This window comes from Macrosteles quadrilineatus, unplaced genomic scaffold (genome assembly GCF_028750875.1).
Source record: "Macrosteles quadrilineatus isolate MER2022 unplaced genomic scaffold, UCM_ALF_1.0 Scaffold_31__1_contigs__length_1484076, whole genome shotgun sequence".
NCBI lineage: Eukaryota > Metazoa > Arthropoda > Insecta > Hemiptera > Cicadellidae > Macrosteles > Macrosteles quadrilineatus.
Genome location: NW_026542624.1, coordinates 1,061,169 through 1,076,445, shown reverse-complemented (window position 1 = coordinate 1,076,445; position 15,277 = coordinate 1,061,169). Strand labels below are relative to the sequence as shown.

Sequence of the window (15,277 nt, the reverse complement as noted above, 5' to 3'; positions counted from 1 at the left end):
AAATATGGGCTGCGTCATGGTAGTTAACTAAAAAGTATACAATTAATTGTTCAAAGAATTGTCATAAGTGTTTGACAGAAACAAATAATAAAATACTAAAATTATAAGGACCGATTATATCGCTTGAATATATTAGAGGATATATGCATTACTAAATTTTAAAATTAAAGAGTAACATACTAGATGATGGAATGCAAGAAGCAACTCTTTAGTAATTAACATTTATGTTTAAATAATTCTTCCATTAAAGTACATAACTTTATTGAAGTAATTTCCACCAGTTTCGTAAACTGGAAGACTTCTTGTCCGGTTTAAAAATTTATAATCGTTATTTCTGTTTGTTTCATGCCCAGTAAATCTTTAGTATGCTAAGGTAAAGGTTCTACAGATTTCCCCGATGGATTATATAGAGCACGCATTATTAAACATCAACTATAATACTAGGGAAAAAATAATTGCTAACGAAAATTTTATTAATTCAGTAAATGGAGTATCATGGTTGATAAAATAACTAGAAACTTATATACCATCATAACATACATGTACTGAACAGAATCATACATTAAAACCGTCTTCTGATCCATAAGAAAAACAAATCTATAATACAGTATGTTTACTTTATGCTTCCACCTTCCACCTTAGGCGATGAAAGTATCAAACCAAGAATTATCCACCATCCAAGCCATCATAACCATCTACTACTGTGCTCCACTTCAATACACAAATTAAAAGACATAGTGATGATTTAATTTAGATAAAGTAAACACCGAGCTCCGTCCGTGCTATACGTTGCAAGTGGCGATAACCAGATGTTACAATGATAAATATCTGTAGAGATAGCACGTATAAGGTTACATTATATGTATGATCACAGCTGGTAATGGCAGTGGTAAAGTCACAGATCACTTTCACACGGGGAAAGCTCTGTCTGGTGAATGGAGCTTGGCAAAGACGAGACAAATAAATTGCTGCTATAGTGCATAGTCTGTGCTATGGTCAGGGGGTTTTCACTAACTTAACCGCAGTAAAATAATTCGCGTTTTGTTGTTTATAATATATGAAAATATTAGTAATTATTGATTGTTACATACTCATTGATACCTTCGATAGTATTGCTTCGTATAGTTGGAAGGTATTTTGGTCGAAGGGATATTTTTCAGTTATAGGTTTGCTGATACCATATCCTGGATAAATATTGAAAGCTAATTAATCGAGTTATTAGTCAAAATGGTATAGACGTATTTTGTGTTTTTAATCAATATTTAAGTTTAACAAATATAAAATAAAGACATCCCGTATAAGAACTTCAAAGAAAATTTTCATTTTTAAGTCTATGAAAAAAGTTAGAAAAATTGTCGACAAATAAATAAACAAAAATTAAAATTGATTCTTGATTTTTATTAAATACAAAACTGAAATTGATAAATTGCATGATTCTATCATAAAAGAAGACTATTTTGTATTTTTAACCTTATATCCAACTTACATATATGCAGTTTTAAGATGAAAATGAAGATGCATATGAAAAAAAATCAATGTGAGATTAATAAAAAATAATTAAAAATGCCCTTGAACGTGTAAATGTTAAGCTTTCATTCGAGAAGATTAGGGAGGAATATTGTTACTTTTATACAGGATTCCTAAAAAGTTATGTTTTCATTTTAGTGGCAACAAATTTAAGTAAACCTACTCCATACAAATGCAAAAATTACCTATAAATAAAGCCACAATTCGTAAGTGAAAGGCACTTAGATATTCACACCTTAGTACAGAGTGCTAAACACTACATACATACTTTCAGCAGTAAAATGCAATGGTCAGTGAATCGAATCTGAAACCTCAAGGTCGGAAATGGTAGAAAGTCACGAAAAGCGCCGTTTTATGTTGATTAAACGTCTAGATGGAGACAACTGCAATAAAACGGGGTGCAAAACGTTCCGAGGCGAATCAGAACGCGAGGTAAGTGAAGTCGACCCTTGACCTTAGATCTGCATAACACGTTCTGTTATATACCTGGGTAGTTGGCACAGTGACCGATAGTGGCGCTAGTTGTGGTTAATTGCTTCCATGACTTGATCACCTGGTTTCATTAGGGTTGTATCTACTCGAGAATGCCTATAAACTTTAGGGTTTCCAGTTTGCTGTGTGAAGAAAGCTATGTTTAGTGTATGTGTTCGAATTGCGAGTTTTTGTACCAGGTTTAAAGGAACTCGGTCTTAAATAAGCCATCTCTACGATAGCAACGTAAAAATTCCAGTTGAAAATTCAAAGAAGGCTATGTAAGCAAAGGCTTTGAAGTGTGTGATTTTTTTATCATGACATGGAACCACAATCAAAAGGATCACATCAAAGAATTTGCCTAGTGGTTTGTTTAGACGAATGTAGGTAAATAATACCACATATAAATAACGCCACGATTTAGGTAAATAATACCGCATATTCAGCCGGCTACCAGAAAAAAATTTTAATTGTGAAAATTGGACATTCTCTCCAGGAGAGCCGTCGTTGGACAATCATTGAATATGTTAATGATATAATAAATCGTCTGAAACTCCTCTATACAGCAACATGACTGGTAATATGTCATTCCCCACGTCAACCTCCGATAGAAGTATCGATCCCCCTCAGTTCATAAAATATTAAGCCTTATACACATGATGTGTCCTGACATTTCCCAATGTACATAGGCGCTGTAAACATTACATTGATTATTTTATGTAATAAAATAACCTGAATTGAATATTGTACATAGCCTTGGGGTTTGGCATTAAATATTTCACTTGGTGGCTGTGTAACATGACTTTGAATAGTGCATGCAATCATGTAGCCTAACATTGACTTTGCACATTCGCTACTCGTGACCTAACATTAATTTCGTCATAACCATTTAGCCTGACATTGACTTTGCACGTTACCAAGAAGCTTGACATTGACTATCATGCCTTGCACGTTAACATGCAACCTAATATTGGTTGTGTCCGTACCCATTAAGCCTAGCATTGGCCATTGCACGTAAAATCCATGTAGCCTATTTTCTCCTAAGTTAGCCACCACAGCAAACAACACTGGGCCCATACTGGGGAACAAATTGACAAGTGGTTGTACATTCTTGTGTGAGTTATACTGCACGGGTGGCGGAGTAAACGGTCTTAAATCTGGGACACTCGCTGGAAGAAGAGTTCTGGACTACCGGTGCTTGAGTCTACAAACCACTCAACACTGCGTATTGTTTTCGTATTCTTTGGATTAACCTTTAATGTAAAACTATACCATTTAACATATAACCTAGGAAACCATAGTGGGCTATAAATGAAGCACAATTTTAAAAAGGTCTGAGATACTTTAACAGTCGGTTTTGCCGAAGGAGTGGTTAGAAGCTTACGCAGGATACAAAAACAAAACGAATTAGAAACAAAACAAATAAGACTATATAAGACGAATTTATAACAGATATATTATCATTGAAACGGATGGGGATTTTAACCTCTGGGGACCTTAAAACGAAAAAGCAATTCGGTCCTGAGGCAAGGTCTTACCAAAATGTTAGGACCTACGCGGTAATAGGTCATTCCTATGTGGAAAATTCACAATAAAAGATTCTTGAGACATCAGTATACTAAAAAACATTACACGCATCAAAATCTCCGGATGTATAATGGAACGCGAAGTCTACTTTCAATATCCATAGTCAATGGTATTATATTTTTTCAATTACCAATGTTCTACTCTAAGCAGTTCTTTAGGCATAAGCTTAAACTAACAGCATTTAGGAGTACATTAACCATCGATATACATGGTTCAGTGTAGTTAGTTTGTGTAGTGCACTTCACCCACACAGCTGCAGTAATGTACCTCCTACGTACATATTATGCTTCCACTTTACGATCAGGTGTTCAGGTAAACTTACGAGTCAAGGGAGCATGAACTGTTTGTCAAAAGAGAAACCCAGTGAGCTCGCATTGCAAGCTCTTTACTGGCGGTGGAGAAATTCCACACGAATGTAACACGTTTCTAGTTTCTTTGGAAATAGTTCGCTTACAGTTTGGTGAGAACTAAACTAGGTTAGAAAGATAACGTTTCCATAGAAGATTTGTTGTAGACGTAAACAGCTGGATATCTCGAGCATATCGTAAAATGTTCCCGTGAATTTAGATTTTGGCTTTATGAGCCCACAAACTTGATTCTTCCGCTATCTTTAGAGCTCTCAAGTCAGACATTTGGTTGGTTTTTACACCAATGTTAAAAATAACGAAACGACATTCTCGTTAATGATGCTCTGGTTTTAAGTGGTGATAAAATTAAAGAACTTGAGGTATTTATCCATTCAAACAATTACACAATTGATAAAGAATGGGTGTTTATGGCAAATTTGAGTACAAGAAGATTATGTATATAGACAGTATAATATGTGTAACAGGTATAATAGACAGTTTATAATAGTTTATGTGTAGAATGAGGTAAAATGGGATAAAATAATAAGCTTAACTTATTCATGATAACTTCTCTATAACCAGAATAAAAGAACATATTACCGGTAAAAAAAGTTACTGTTACCGTCCTTATATAGTTTATCATTTGTTTGTATCTTGATCACACTTAATACCAATACAGCTTAAAATACCTGAAGACAAGTAAAGTCATCCTGTTTTCCCCACTAAGCAAGCAAGCACTGGTTCTAACTTAAAGCCTCATTTTCGAAATTAACACCAAGTTTTTCAACCCTTCTCATTCTTAGTGGGGAAGAGTTGGCACAAACTTATACACACCTACACGGACACAAACACAATAAAACAAAATTTGGATAATTTTTTATAATAATAGTAGACACAAGCTATTGTCAGCTTACAGTATATCATGACTTTCAGTTGAGTCGAGTTTCTGTTCTAGATTTTGAGCTGTAATTGAATCCTGTTGTCCTGCTGTGTTTGAATTTGTTTTGAGTGGATTACCCTGACAATAACGTATTAAGGGATCAAATTTTTGTGGGGCACATACATTACCAAACAACGTTTCGCTATACAGAGTGCTATAGCAATGGATAATAAAACAAAACAATGGTTATTCAAAATCACTATATGTTGTTTGCTTCAGGTCCAACATGTCTCACTCTAACAATAACATAAGTGACTTGCCCCAGCACGGAAGTTTCTGTATTCATGGAAATAGTGTTGTTAGTTGAATAATAGTGCCATATTCAACAATAATCTATTCCCTATAAAATACTACAATGATGAATAAAAAAACAAAACGTTAAATATTCAAAATAGTTCGTCCATTATGTTATTTCGTTTTGGTCGACCTCTCAAAACTACCGCTATAAATAACAATTTTCTACAAGCCTAAGATTGAATTGTCAGCCACCTAAGATAGATTTGAACAGCAATCTTTATTGTTTATGTAAATATGTACAAGTCTAGCCCTGGTAGTGATACAGATAAGGAAGATTACACTGCCTTTGGCGAAGAACCGGCTATTAGAGGCTAATTTGGTCCAAAATGACCAAATCTCAAAACTGGTTGGAGCTGTTTTGATAGTGTGTGATTCTTCATAATTTTCTCGATTCAATTTATGAGCCGGAGAGGAACAAAGATTGCGTTGGAACTTCAAACTGGTAGACATGAGATACCGGTAGATCACTCAGTGCTAAATAATGTACATCTGTTAATCTTTCTACTGTAATATCGCCAATTGAGTAAATATCTTCAGAGGATATTTCCTAAGCTTTCATATAGATTACTAAGCTGTTAAAATGACGTTGAACTAATATAGTAAAGGGGTATATATGTCTAAATCTTATAATTTGATGAAGATCTGAAATGAAATGTAGCTTGTCCTAACATTATGAAAGCCTTCTGACTTTTACCAAATCATGTATCTTTTGTTGGCCATCGGCTTTTATAGTTTTCTCAATGTCTACTTACTAAAAAGACCTCTGAGACGCGATAAACATGTATATCGCGTCTCAGAGGTCTTTTTAGTCTTTTTACAGAAAAGGTGTAATTTTAACGTTCAATAAAACTATTCTAATTTCATAATATGTATGCTAACAACACCTTTTCAACAGCTCCAACAGTTATTTCGAAGTCTCAGATGTTACTGGAATTGTTGAGAAAGTTTTCTAGCTAGATATTTATCGATATTGAAGTTTTTGGGCTCCTGTAATGAATTTAACAGATGATCACAAAAAACCTAATTCCATTCAACATTTGCTTAATGTACTTTTAACTACGCAATCATGCCCTAAGATCTAAAAAGAAAATAATTCACCGTGTAATTTTACAGTTCATCACTAATATGATCATTCATTCGTCAAGTTGTGGCCCTGTGAACTGTGATTAATTTTCAAAAACTCGCACACCCTTTCCAAAAGTAAATCTTCAACCGGAGAAAGCCACTTCCCAAACAATTTGACAAGTGAACCACTCCAATTGTCATAACAAGTGTCTCAAAGCCGCGGTCAAGGTGAAATGTGTCTGGTGAATCCAAACTACAAAATTGACTTTTTGATTGAGTGTTCTCACTTTCTCGAAACCCGATTTCCATAAATACTTCTTCTTGTCAGTGGTTGTCGCTTTTCCAAAAGTCGTTTGATGATGATCGTCATGATATTTTCAGGTCTACATTCTAGGTGACCTCCAACCGTATGAAGCTCTATTTACGGGAGAATGAAACTAAAACTTGCTCTACCAACTGGGAAATGTCATGTAACTCTACTTTACCTTATTATTTACTTCTGGAAACTAATCAATGTCATTTAAATATAAAACAAAAAATACGACTAAATCCCCATGTAATCTGAAACTCTTGCTTATTCCTCTAACCTTTCCTCCATTTTTAGAGGCCGATACCCATAAGTCTATACACTAATTAAATTCATTCGTTTATATGTAAGATACTTTCCTTTGGATTTCTTACTATAGACAAATTATTTGTTTTTCAGCCATAACCATCAATTAAATGCGGAATAATAAAATAACAGAGTGTAGTTTCAAACCATCAAACATATTTACTCAGGATCCACCTAAGACTTTTCTCAGGATTTAACTACATAATTTCTCAGGCTCCAACTCCTATCCTACGGGAACCCGGGAATCTCGTGCCTATAATGTCCTAACAGTATCGGCACTTCTCCATTTCACACAACACCGGGTCCCAGATGAGTACAGAGTTATTGAATGTTTTTGTGGAAAGACGACAAAATGGCGCGAGACCAACTCGCGTGAGAAAACAGCTGACAGGTTTAATTGTTGGGAACACTCGCCAACAATGGACACTTTCACAGCTGATTGTCGATGGATTAATATGGCGGGAACGATCTGACTGAAACATTGGGAAATGGAGAGTGATGTTTGTTGTACTTTCATTCCGGTTTATGATCAAGATGAATGGTATAATGGTTGCAATTGGTATACCGTTCCGTGGAGAATGGAGAGATACGTCATATTGTGGAAGTGAGGGTACTGTTACAAGTGTCACTTTAAGTGTATCACTTACCTGGAAATTCAAATATTTACAAGTTCAATTTTGTACCATGAATACAAGCACAAGTTATGCCATTTGATATTCTGCCCAACTGTTTGCAGTATACCTATTCCATCATTACGTGAACAGATTAAAATTTTGCTATTTGTAGAGGGAGAGTTTCTACAAATGCTATTATTCGCCACTTTGTTCCATACTTTTTACTTTCTTTACTTTCTTATGAAATGGCGACCATACAAAATAGGTACACATCAAAAGGAACATAAATGTCCCCCTTTGCAAATATGTTTGGGATAATATTAAATATTCAACCGCAACTAAAACTATTGAACTTGAATAAAATAGGTGAAACTGATTTCGATATACCAAATTTGTTATAGGTAATATATTTTTCAAAGTATTGCTTGTTTGTTCTTTTGGCGAAACAGTCATAAGGTTTTTTTTTTAGTGAAAATGTATTTTCCTTCAGATTTTCTGGCCCTGCAATTTTCAAGCCCAACACAACTACTAGCATATGGCCTCCACGTGGTAGGTAGACGACAAGTTTGCTCCATATTGTGTAGTCCGAGGCCGTATCTAATGAACAGCTGTTATCGCGTAATGCCCTTAGTTTACGGATATATCGCTCCGGTTGGCGGGAATAGTGGAGAATACCGCGTAGACTGAATCGTAAAATGTGCGGCTCGCGGGTGAATCTCCCGCTAAAACATCTCAGTGAAACAGCTGTAAATGCCAACTGGAACAGAGGAACTGCGAGGCGGTAGTAATGGCGGGTATTTAGCGATGAAGTAACTGAAGGAATCCTGAAGAGTTATTGTTAGTGATTCTTACCGGGAAAGTTATTATCAGCTGTGTGAAAGGTAAGAGATATGTGCTATTGAGTGATACTTTTACAAGGAAAACGTACTTCAAAATATTACAAAATCTAATCCATCTCTTTCTGTAGTGTTGTTTATTGTGAATTTGAACCATCTATCTGAACTTGGAAACTTGTTCTTTCGCCGATTTAAAACTCACCTAGGACTCCGTTATTTGAATAGTCTTAGTTTTTATAAGATATGAGTGTTGGAAGGCAAATTTGCTGGTCCCAATTGAAATGAAATGATTACACGATAGAAAACTACCATTTAGATTATTTCCATTAAATTTTATAACTGGAATACTAAAATTTTATAACTGGAATGGCGACTTTATACATGAACTAACAATAATCAGCTTTCAGCTCATAGGAAACGTAATCAAAATAGTTTAAGTTCTACTGTTTAAGTTCTAAATCATCTTACTGTTTTCGTTCTTGAAGGTAGAAGTAGACATACAATCTTACATTTAGTGTGATTTCAGTATTGCGTTGTCAAATGGTAATCAAGAAAGAAATTGGTATTTTTCTGCAGCAAACTATTTCGGTAGATTATTTTGACAAGGTACAATTTTATCTACAATGACCACGACACTAATATGGCAATGGAACCTCCACTCGTGGTGTACTTATAATAGCCAAACATTGAAGTGATTCATTGCACTGAGTTAACTAGTCATCTTGCCTAAATATTTAGGCATACGTGCTTGACTTTGAAAAAAAAATTGAAATATTTCATTTGATTTACTCTAGCGCTACATGCATATCAATACTTAAGCAAAAATATGTTGACAAATCGTACAATATTCCACATGGATTATTCCATAACCTCATCCAACACCAAGAAAGGTAAACTGGAAGTATAAATTAATCAGCTGTTTTGTAGGCTAGAGCCTAGTCAAAGCTATTAAATCTCACGTATCCTCGCGCGTAGATAACCCTGCTTGGACAAGCGTCTAGTGCTTAACCTAGTAATGGCTGCAGACGCCCGATTGTGTAGAATAATCACCTTCCAAGCAGTATTTATTTAATGGTCGTAATTTATTACGTTAGTGTCAAATCGCAAACAGGTTTGCACACTTGGGCTGTGATTAAAGTGAGATTAGATGCGAGATGTTAAGATAAATTGGCAGCAATGGTTGTAGAGTTGAATGTTTTAATTGTGGAGTTTGACTGGACTAGAGTGTTTTTATTATCTTCTTGATTATAAGTGGAAATGTTTAAGAAGGATGGAATGACTACAAGTGCAAATATTTAGTCATGTTGAAAGAAATATTTTATATTTTTATATTGTTTCTATATATTATTTTTGTATAGGTCCTATTATTAGGTTTATTGTACATGACAAGATAACAAAGCCTTAACATTTACGTTTAAACACGTATCTATTGTATAGTTTATGCAAGATAACAATGTAAATGTATTAAAATTAGAAAATGTTTTGTTGCGTTTTTTAAAATCTTTTGGGTGTTACGAATTTTTAAAGGAACAGCCCAAACCCTGAACCTATTATTAAATTATGCCATATTCTGTTACATAGCGACTAATAGCCCAATAACAAATAACGATAATCTTATTTTGTTAAACTTTGTTCGCAAAGAAATGCGTGCAAAGAAAGATTACAAAAATATATCAAATTAACAATCCACAAAAACAATCAACATCTATAATAACAGTAGGCCTATATACCAATAAAATTAATAAATAATATTATGTTACATTATGTAATTAATAATGTAATTAATTAATACGCCACTACTTAGGCATGCTCTTATGCCTATGAAACATCATATTCTTGCTAAGCCAAAGTAATAAACATATCCTGTACTAGGTCTAATTTGGTTAATTTTACAATGAGAAAACTATTTTTATCCCAACGATTCTCATCTCACATTTAAATCTCCAAACATTACACCACAAAAAAAGTTAACCTTTTTTTCAATTCATTTAGACACGTTAATCTTTCAAAGTCAACATCATTCCACACAGCACATAATTTAAAATATTGAAAATGGGCTTTTACGAAGTTTCACTCAACTTGGAGAAACTAGTCCAGAGAAAAACTAGAGGAGCCATACGGAGGCCATTGACTCGGTTGGAACTTGCTGTACATGATTGTGTGTGTGTGTGTGTGTGTGTGTCGCGATATAATATCGAACTCGTTTTGCAACATAAATCAAGAAGTCCTTACCCATAATCAAGCGTTGGTAGTATGCAGTCGCCTCAAACCACTACCCGAGACTTACGGAGATCTTACTTAACTTGTCGTATAAAGTCAAGCACAATAAATAAAAGTACAATATTAAGTAAACGAAAAAAATATATGTTGCTTAGAATATCTTAAAATTGGCCTTAAGCGATTCAAGGTTTATTAAACTACAAGTTTTTTTATTCAAATCTAAGTGGTCGGTGTATTTGCGAAGGTCGTATAATAACGAAGTATAGACTGTTTAGTGCGTGTGTATCATTTCTAAGCAAAAAGGTGTTACCTATTAAATAGTTATCAAATATTACACTACTATAGAAATCACCAAAATGAAGTGTGTTTTATTGTGAAATTTAGAGTTTAGAACTAACATACATGTTAACATTCATACGCACACGTAAAACAATTGTTAATAAACTATCTGTTTGGTTGGCACTGTCCCAATTGACGAATGATTACCATATAAATTATTGAGCGTTATACACGTCAATAAATTAATGTTTGTAAAAAGAAACTACGTATAAGTAAAGGTAGGTACCTTATTAAAAAAGTATTAAAATATAAACTATCAAAAACATAAATTAAACTTTTCCTTCTAAAATAATATTATCTATGATCAAAATTTACTAAAGTCAACAGCAATGACAAAAGACTTATATTGTCTAAAAATTAGACTCTTGTATTAAATTTCACTTTACTCTCATCTTTTAAGAAATTACTTAATTCCCGCCTGTCTCTTCCATAAAAAAATAAAGTATTCCGCTTCACTCAAAGGATGTGATCTTAACAAATATGAATAGAAATTGCTAGTATTTATCAAGATTGCTATTAATTTGAATTAGAAGTGTTTTACTATAACTCAATTTTTTGATTCAGTTACTGTAAAAATTTAGTTATTTGGGTAAATAAAAAGTACGTTATTTGTATATATTTTGGACATGTATGTAGTTTTATTTTATGTTTTAATAACATACTATAAAACTAAATTATCTTAGCTATATTTAATAAGAAAATTTAGCAGAAATCGTAATAATTTAATGTGTACAAATAATAACATCGTAACTAGCCTATAGAGAATTCCGCATTTTATTCATGTGTTTAAAAGTTTGACACTTATGAGTAAAAGTAATTTTCGTGAAACTATAGATTTGGGTTTCTTCACTATTTAAAAACTGTAACTTAAAATCACAAAAATCTTGAACTTATCGATGTATTTCTTTGAAATTAACACCGTTACGTGAAAACTCTGGATAATTATTACATTTTATCAAATAAATGAACATTTAAAACTTTAATACAATAGTGCATATTTGTTTTTTAAGTTTGTCTAGAAACATCATAGACCTACAAATTCTTAAGAGTTGCTAAATTTAAGAAGGTAATACACTATTAATAATCCTATTCCGTAATTTAGGTGTTTTTAGATGTTATTTTAGGTATTATAATGTTTTTCTTATCATACAAAATTCTTTTTTTTTTAATTAAAAAAAATGTAAAAAAGTTATCGTCGAGAAATTGTGTTAAGAAATTTTGGAAACAGGTTACATCACTACTCTTTTCGGTTTATTAAGCTTATTTCAAGTTCAAGATTAAGTTTTTATATTCAATATTTAACTCGTCGCTACTGTTAATGATCTCGATATTTATCACAAAAAGCCTTACCCTACTTTAATTTTAACTATGATATGTATTATATCATATATCGTTTCTTGCTATTAATATTTGATTATTTGAATGAAAATTAATTTCCACAGATACAAAGTAAAAGTTCTCGTAATATTTAGCGAACTTTAATGATACTGTCGGAAATCAACTTAGAAAAATACATGAATTTTGCGTTAGCAGATTTCGAAACCCGTTATATGAAGGAAAGCGAAGCTGTGTGTTTCCCTGTAAAATCCTCAAATATTAGTTTACAGTATTATGAATTTAACCCTAGGTATATTGGTAGTGTTTACGTTGTGAATTTGGGTAAAAACTAATAAGTACAATATCTAAAAAAAGATTGTTTGATGATATTTCACAACGTTCTATGAATATACCTATTTTTTTACTGTTGAGGACTTTACTATAGCAAGGACAATAAAGCATATGAATGAATTATATACACATATAAAAGGGACTTTTGGCAAAAAAAAGATCGCACGCATTTTTGTTTTGTTTTCAAAGGTTCAGTTATTTAAAAAAAATATTTCATTCGTAAAAAACCTTGAGCTTATGAAACGTTACGAAAGTTGAAATTGAAAATACCGGTATAATGTAAGTAATTGTTATGATTATTAATTTATTACTAACGGGGATGGGAAAACTGTTGGTGAATTATTATTGATATTATGTACTTTTAAATTGCCTTACATCCGTATATATTGTAAAAATACATATTGTGTTTATTAAGAGTGAACTTAAACGGCACTGCCTTAAAAACCCTTAACAAATGAAAATTGTATTAATTATTTATTAGAAAAATTTAAAATAACTAAAATAAACCACTGTAGAGTAATTTAAGAATTAAAAGATATTAAAGTTTTAAAAATATGACAGTTGGGGTACGCACCTGTATGGTGGGGGTATCACAACACGCAGGCGTATTGCTGAGACGCTATCTGTCGCGCAGTCGCACTGATACTGAGGTTCCTAGGTACCTGCTACTCACACCACCAGCACCATCACTGGTCACTGACCCAGGCAGCGTCTGCTGGCGGAACTGGGTTAGGGGTGTCAGATAAGCTGGAGTAGAGTAAACAGGAGAGTTATGTAAGTTATATTAGTTATGGTTCGTTTAGTTAATTTAATTCAATAATTTGTGTCCAATCACATGTGTAAAATAAAATCCGGCACGAAGGACCAGGATTTCCACGATGCAAATTTGTTGATGGACTGTTTAAGGGTCGATGGTTTTTTGTGTTCTGTGAAAATATTTTACAAGTCAATACAAATATGCAAATGCAAAGAATCAGCTTAGTCAACTCTCACAAGCTGCAGAATAAACCTAACTAACATTTCAAATGGATTTCAAATAATTAAGTACTCGTGTTGTGTTGTTTTGCTGTTATTTACTATGAATTCAATTCAATTCAATTCAAAACATCTTTATTCATTAGTATATATTGTATATACAAAAATGGTGTCGAATTCATCGTTACATACAATATAAACACAAATAAAAGACAAATACAATACACAAGAACAAAACAACAAAACAATACAGTCATCTCTCAAGTAGGTATAAAACAAAAGTATACTTCAGTGAAAACAAAAAACAAAAATATAGTTCAGTGAAACAGCAATAGGCCTAAAACATTTCAAGTCAATGCTGTTATTGCTTAGCCCAGAAATATTTGAATTCATAGAGAGCATTTTGTGTCAAATGTAATTTTAGAGCGTTTTTAAATCTGTTGTCATCTGTTTCATTTTTTATTTTTATTGGTAATTGATTAAAAATTGTATTCCAATGTATGATGGTTTTTGTTTAAATATTTCTTTTTTATGCTTATTAATTTTGAAATTATATCGGTTTCTTGTGTTGTAATTATGATTATCGACGTTTCTAGTAAATGTTGAAATATTACGTTTAACATGAAGAACAGTTTTGTAAATATAAAGGCTATAAACTGTCATGATACCCAATCCAATAAAATGTTGTTTACAGTGTGCATCAAAATCCAATTTAAGCATTGATCTTATTGCATCTTTTTGAAGATGTAAAATTTTTTTTAGGTTAAAATTTGATGTTGCTCCATATACTTCAAGACCATGCCCAATATGAGTATGTCATTGAAAAATACATTGATTGCAATGTTTTGATGTCACAAAAAGAGGACAATCTCTTCAGAGCAAAGACTCCTGAACTAACTTTTGAACAGACCTCATTTACATGATCTGACAAAGACAGTTTTCTATCCAGTAAAATACCATGGAACTTTGACTTTACAGCAAGGTCAACAGTATTAAGGCAGGCTGTTGGTTTTGTGTCATTCCTTGAAATACCATTTTTACAAGAGAATTGAATTATTGTTGTTTTATTTTTATTGGTTAAAAGGTTCAAGTTACTTAGTCTTTCGTTAACTTTGTTTGCTGCTAGGGATAATTGATCAAAAACATGACTTATATTGCTACTAGCTATCGTTAGATTAATATCATCTGTAAAAATACAAAATTTGTTATTTAATGTTAGATTTGAAAGACATTCTGGTAACTTTCCTAAATACACAAGGAATAGGAATGGTCCCAGGACTGATCCCTGGGGAACGGAATATTTAATTAATCTAGTTTTTGACTTTATTTTAAATAATTTATTGCCATTGAGGTGTTTAGTTTCCACATATTGCCTTCGACCTATTAGGTACGATTTTAATAAAGCTAAATATTTGCCAATTATTCCATTAGAAGTTAGTTTTTCTAGTAAAATAGAATGGGATACACTGTCAAACGCTTTAGTCAGATCTAGAAATGCAGAAACAGTATAGTCACCTTTGTCTAATTTATCCACAATATGTTCAACAAAAGCTATGACTGCAGTAATAGTTGTTCAATATAATCAGTTAGTTGCATCAACATACACTTTTCAAAAAACTTTGATAATGATGGTAGGATTGAAATAGGTCTGTAGTTGGCAGGATCCTTCTTGTCACCCTTTTTAAATATTGGAATAATTTTTGATACTTTTAATTCTGTGGGAAATACTCCCACCTTAATTTACAGGTCAACCAATCCACAAAGCAAAAAGTATGTTT

The 15,277-nt window shown here is 32.7% G+C and overlaps 1 protein-coding gene across 1 annotated transcript in view; it reads right to left on the bottom strand.

Moving 5' to 3' along the window:
- Nucleotides 1–13,152, bottom strand: part of LOC129005720 (uncharacterized) — a 114,845-nt gene extending 101,693 nt beyond the window's left edge. Inside the window, exon 1 of the mRNA XM_054434702.1 lies at nt 13,099–13,152. The gene's annotated coding sequence lies outside the window, so the exon portion shown is untranslated. The remainder of the gene's footprint in view (nt 1–13,098) is intronic.
- Nucleotides 13,153–15,277: the final 2,125 nt, after the last annotated feature.